This window comes from Rattus norvegicus, chromosome 13 (assembly GCF_021556685.1).
Source record: "Rattus norvegicus strain SHRSP/BbbUtx chromosome 13, alternate assembly SHRSP_T2T, whole genome shotgun sequence".
In the NCBI taxonomy this organism is placed as follows: domain Eukaryota; kingdom Metazoa; phylum Chordata; class Mammalia; order Rodentia; family Muridae; genus Rattus; species Rattus norvegicus.
This window is the reverse complement of record NC_141546.1, coordinates 28,397,068-28,403,887: the sequence shown is the minus strand read 5'-3', so window position 1 is coordinate 28,403,887 and position 6,820 is coordinate 28,397,068. Positions and strand designations below refer to the sequence as shown.

The 6,820-nt window shown below is 28.4% G+C and overlaps 1 protein-coding gene across 4 annotated transcripts in view; it reads left to right on the top strand.

Moving 5' to 3' along the window:
- The first annotated feature begins 2,663 nt into the window (after positions 1 to 2,663).
- Cdh19 (cadherin 19) overlaps positions 2,664 to 6,820 on the top strand; it is a 111,184-nt gene continuing 107,027 nt past the window's right edge. For all 4 annotated transcript variants that reach the window (XM_087581149.1, XM_087581148.1, NM_001429618.1 and 1 more), the window contains 1 exon segment: positions 2,664 to 2,788. The gene's annotated coding sequence lies outside the window, so the exon portion shown is untranslated.

Here is a 6,820-nt window from a genome sequence, read left to right as displayed (position 1 = left end):
AGATTAATATCATAAAACCCTCGTTCAAAGAACAGGCTAAGGATAATCACAAAAATGGTGAAATATCTTATCTCAGAGCAGGCCGCCTGTGTTGGTCAGCCCTACTTCATAACATGGTTGAAAGTTCATGACATATGAATGTAGATCTCTGATCACCTGTGACCCACCAATGAATTTTTGATTATCTAATACTTCTAGAAAGTTTCCCCTATCCTGAATGCCTTTGTCTGTGGTCACCATTTCAAAGAATGGCTGATCCCTGAATGGTTGTTGTTTCTGCATATCAAATGTGCCAGTTTTCATACTGTCTGAGACTGAGTTCTTTCTTCAGCAATTTTTGGACCCTTACTATAGTTATATACAATTGCAATTTTTTAGGTTTATATTAAAATTTATTATAACTAGATGATAACAGATTTGACAATTGCAATAAAATTTTACCACAAAAATATTTTAAAAATTAGAAGAATAACGAAACAAATAAATTGCTAAGAATGGGTATCTGACTGTTAGGTAAATGTTACATGCTATCTGGAATATACTTACCAATGGCTACTGCAAACACTTTAGACATCCAGAGTGTGAGAGAAAGAGAAGAGAGAGAGAGAGAGAGAGAGAGAGAGAGAGAGAGAGAGAGAGAGAGAATGGAATGAGGGGAAGAAGAATTGAAGAAACCACAAAATAGAGATTAAATTGTGATAAAAAGTGAAAATACCAGCCCTTGGTAACATCTAAACTGTTATCTGTAAGTGCAGTGGGATGGGATATATGTTGTATGTGCATGCATAAACAAACATCTAACTCATAATTTAAGCATTTGAGGAAATGGCCAAGCTAACTCTGACCACAAAATACAAGAAACAAAGTTATCAAAAAGAAAAAGACAGAGGTAGAGACTTGGAAAATAAGACTGAGTCATGGATCATTACAGCATTAAATATTGTGCTTAAGAATTCCTTGTTTGGAAGTCTGGGTGTTTTTACAGGTATTGAACCTATGTGAGTAAATTGACAGTATATCTTTCTTATAATAATTTGAAATTTTATAAAATTTTTCTGGGTGGCTGTCATCGCTAGCATCAGTGAAGTGTTATCTCTTGGTAAAGGAGACAGGTAAATACAGCCAAAAAATAAAAAAAATAAAAAAAAATTAAAAAAATAAAAAGAGTCAGCAATTGTGGATGATTGGATGATATTGTAAATGAATGACAAAATCAATATTTTTAATGCCAATGATTTTGATTTACAAGAGCTCAGCTCAAAAAAGAAATACAAGTCTCACTCATATAATTGATGTCAGTTTTATTTTATGTTCTGACTGTGAATAAAATGAAATGTAGTATTTATAATTGTGAGCGGATTGGAGTTTACATTAATAAAGGAAATAGAGCATAGAACAAAATTATAACTATGATGCATGGTGAAGCCAATACTAGATCTCACATAATATTGCTGGATGGTCTGAATAGAATATGACTTTTCAATAATGTCTACAATACATCAGGTATACTAGTCCTAAAAAACGGAATGAAGAATAAATATATAAATACATTTAGTAAATATAGTTCATAAGTACACATTGCTTTACTTCTGTCTCATGTTACAAAAGCACATATTTTTGTATAATCAAAATTAATATATTTGGTTTTTGTACACTTAAATATGAAAGCATACATTCTACAGCACATATGTTGTGGCACCAGTAATCTACTAGTTATGATATATTCAATTGACTGCTGCATTTTCATGGATAGGATAAAATAGACATGCATGCAGACCATATTTTTGATGTCTCTAATATCATTCCTGAAATATAAGCCTATTTCCTCATAAGTGTACTAATACTTACTTTTTCAAGGTTTAGAATAATTTTATAGAAATCATTACTTTCTAAACAATGCCTACATTATTTTAGCATTTCTCTTCTTTGATGCAAATGTAATTTTAATGAAAACTAACTTGCAAAAGCAACATGTAATGACACAATGATTTTATAATAGTAAGTTTTATAAATAATTTTAATTACATGAATTAACTAATTAATATAGTTTTGATAAATAAGCCAAGGAAAATAAAAATTAATAAGTTAGGTGATGTCTTCTCATTAGCAATGTACTCGGTCCATAAATAAAAGTCCAGAATTAAAAAACAACTAGAAGGACAAGATATACAGTGAAGGACTTTTCTTCTTTCAGTAACTTTTGTCTCTGGTTTAAATTGATCATTTGTTTGCTAGGCTAATCCCCAAGCAGGGGGCATGTCCTCTTCACTTGCACAACTCTCTTACATAAGTAGCCTTGTTCTCACCTCAAGTGAAAAATAAGAGAGCAGAGCAGGGGAGGGAAGGAGGGAGGGGAGAGACAGAGACAGAGAGGGACAGAGAGACAGAGAGACAGAGAGACAGAGACAGAGACAGAGGGGAGAGAGGGGAGAAAGGAGAGAGAGGGAGAGAGAGGAGAGAAAGTTGGATTTTACTACTTGTTTAGCTGTCTCCATTTTAACCTCAGACTGAGAGTGGACATCAGAATATCAGAATGCCATTATGGTATTTTGAACAAAAGGCTCAGTGTTCATGATTCTACTTGGAGAACCCAAAATAGCATCGTAAGCACTGACATACTGACGTGTTGTGCTACTAAAAGCCCAGCATCCCTAAATCAGAGCACAGTAATCTGTGAAGGGTCGGCCGAGAAGCCCATAAAGGGAATCAGCTTTTCCTTCTTTTCTCTTTCCACTGCTGAGAAGCTACAGTTTCAGTTTGCGGAATAAAAGGATTTAAACCTGACAAGGTAAGGTTATGAGGATCCTGGATAGATTTAAAATATAAATCAACTGAATTTAGTAGAGAGTCAACAAGTAGTTGAAAAATTTTGGTTAGTTGATATTTTATAAAGAAAAGCAATCTAGAAATAATTGAAGCCAGGACATTTTTGGATGTTTCCTAAAAATATTATACGTGAAAAGATTATATTTTCCTGATCAAATTGATAAAAATTTGCCCACATGTTATATTATAAATGTATGTTTCTTCAACAATAGATAAGACTAGATTATATTTTAAATATCTTGAATATTTTATACTTGAATTTGCTGTATAATATTATGAACTAAAAATAATGAATTTGTGTTCCTTCAAATTATGAGAATTATATTTCTTTATAAATAATTATGAGATATAACAATTTATTTCTTGATACTTTTTAGAAACATACTACATATTAATACCATTGTTTTGTGAAACTAACAATTATGAAAGACAGATAATATTTTTGATTTCTTTCTTCTTTTCATAATTTGTGGCTATTAAACTTTTTATTTTATTTAAAATCTATTGTCAAAAATTAAAGCAATAAATATTATTAGGTTTCTAATAAAAATAAATATGAAGTAGGACAAGTATGTACATATTTGGCTGGTTATAGAGACAAAGACATTTATATATATCAAATTATGTATTAGAAAAAAGTATAAACTACATAAAAATATTAAAATCAAAATTTAAAAAATATGAGATTAGACACAAATATAATTCATCAATTTTTATTTTGAAGCCTATCAATTTTAATAAAACCTGAAGTTAGTTGCAAAAAGGATTTATAAAACCCAGAATATTAAACAAATTTAAATAAATAAATGGTTTTAAAAATAAATTTTCTGAAATTTTATTCCTGAAATAAAAAAATAGTTATATTCTGTGTATTTTTAAATCCACTTAAGTGAGTTTTTGACAAACTGAAATGTGCAGGCAGAGGTTTGCTAAATCACTTATAGTTATTCAACTGATTTAGCTACATGTATTGATAATGTTCATTTTTCATCATTACATTGTCTTTGCAGCTTGTAGAAGTCAAGTTTTCACATATGCATAGGCCTTTTTTAACATGATACGCACTGCGTGAGACTATGTTTTGCTACTATGTTAAGTGCCATGACATTGAAACTACTGTTATTTATAGCTCATATTAATGTCAAAAATTATATTCAATAATCTTATTTTTTTGACTTTCTAACAAAACTATTTTTATTTTTTTATTCTCATTGTTTTAGCCGAAAAAGAAAACATAACTACTTAAGTTTCAAATAAAAAAATAGTTCAAATATCATGTTTCCCACATGTAATTTTATGTATTAGCTTTATAAAGCATTTATTCCTAAGATAAAGTCATTATTTTATGTTTTACAATGTATTTAGACTCAGGAAAATTCTGTATAATTAATTTATATTAATAAAGTTTATATAATTTACACTGTAAGTATATGAATGTTAGTATGCAATTCCTAATTCCAAAATACAAATTATAAACAAGAATATTGGTTTTATTTGGATATTGATTTTTATATTATGAATATTTATTAGTATTGAATTTAGTGTTCAAAAAATGCTTTTTAAACACAAAAAATATTCTAATCTATATATATAGAATTATTTTTTAAATTAGGTAATCGTCTTATTCAATTTAAAAGCTACAATATTTCCTGTTCTTTAAACGTATTTATTTCATTATTAAGATGCCCTACCTTCTAAACAAAGTACATCTTACAGTGTATAAGATAGATGTACATTTACTATATTTTATTGCTAAATATTTTGGTAAGATTTTCTCTTTACTTCTGCTCTATATATTTCTCATTAAATGCACACACACACACACACACACACACACACACACACTTTTTCCTATTACTATTATTTTTCCAATTTGTACAAAGCTTAAAGTAGGTCATGCATTTTTAATTTTTGTGTTATTCTTTGGTTTTCCCATTGTGTTTAACAATAGGAATTTTCTAATCTGATTTAATTAAATTACTGTAAACTGAACAAAATATCTATTTTGATTTTTTTCACTATTAGAAAATATTCATGATGAATATATCATCTTACCTTCATTTAAGTATTACATTGCATGTATGTAGGCATCTATGATATGCACATTTCGTTTTTTACAAGAGAAAATAAATTTAATTTAAATTAAAGTATAAAATACATACCTGAGTGTCTCCCACACATTTTTCAGAAATTAATTTTGTTACAGTATAACCTATAAATAAATATAAAAGGAGACCGGTTTTGTCCCTCATAATTTTAGAATGCGTGTAAGATCTCATATGTTATATGTTAATGATAATACTGAAACATTAATTGAGTCAGGAAAAATAAAAATTATTTGTTCCATGCTTTAAGCGGTACATTGATCTTTTCAAACACATTTCTTGAGATTTATTGCTGTCAGTCTCATGTTGACAACCAAGATTATGAGTAAGAGAAAACATAATTTTAAATGCTATAGTGATGAATTATTTTTAAAACCATGATCTTCCAGCATGTTTATTTCAATTTTGCATAAAAGATTGAGGCTAAAAATAAACTACTATGTAACTAACTAATGCCTCTGCAAGAATCCCTTTTATGATTCCAAAGACAAAAGAATAGCGAGATGAGATTACCAAACTGACAAGGTGTTTGACCTAGTTAAAAAAAAGGAACTCAAAATAGATGTAAGAAAATATATATTTCTTCTGTTTTACTCACTATCTCCACTGACTTCATTACAGTAAAACATAAAAATATTTCTCCAATTACCTCCTGTTTCTACTGTCACCTGGACTATTGAGGTAGTTCTTCAAAAGGATGTTGGTATCCTTTTCAGGAGGGTCTAGAATATAAAGCATGAATTTTTTTTTTACAAAGTTTCTCACATGAATTATCGAGTTTACATAAAACATTTACTGACACATGACTTAAAAGAAACACTTGATTTTGCTCTTCAAATCTTCTATTTTGACATAAAAATGAAATTTTAAGTGTTAATAAACAAAAATTAATTATCACGATGAAGGACCAATACATTACTACTTGATCTGTGCTTTAATTGCAACTTACATTATGAGTGAATTGTGTGCTTTTAAAATACAGTATATTAAATTCATGCCTTATCATTACAAATGTACTTTTTTCTATGAAGAAATTAAAAATTGTATGAAGAAATTAAGAAAATATACCAGAGTAACAGGAAACTAAATGTCTCAGTTTTTCTACCTTTGCCGTACTGTAACTAAAGTTTCATAAAAATTATTCTATCATGCATTTTACTTGCAAAATATTCAGTAAAGAGACTATCACCTTCTTTCATAAAATGATAACACGATTAAATGAGCAGATAAATATGAAAAGTAACTAAATCATTAAAATATTACTGTAAAATGAGTAAAGCCATTGTTGTGGAAATTCAAACAGATCCTAGTGTGTCAGTAATTAATTACACCTTGACAATACTTGGATTATAGCTCTTCAGCCGGTAAAGCTAAATGCTGCCCTTTTGCACTGCACTATTTGCTGAAAGGGGCTAGGCTGCAATAGCATTTCAGTTGCATATAAATGCATACTTCCTAAATAATGTTCTTCATGGAACACGTTAGATGCAAACATCTCTTTATATATATTTTCATTCTCTTAATCAGGGTTTCTAGACTACCGATTATAGGGCCATATTAAGTTTAAACCTGATAATAAATAATCACTCATAGATATACAACATTGGCCAAAGTATTTGTCTACAGAAAAATTATTTCTAGTTGAATACATAAAAGTTTATAATTTCACTTTTGTATTATTATTATTATAATTATTATTAAAATATTATTTAATGGAAAATATAATTTATTTTTACTTATAAACTTTGTCTAAATTATACTTAACACATAAATAAACTTCATTATTAATAAGTGTGTATGTGTGCCTATAAATGTATTTATGTATTTTTTTAAGTTAGAATCTAAAACAAATTATGTTTAACATATATATATATATATATATATATAAT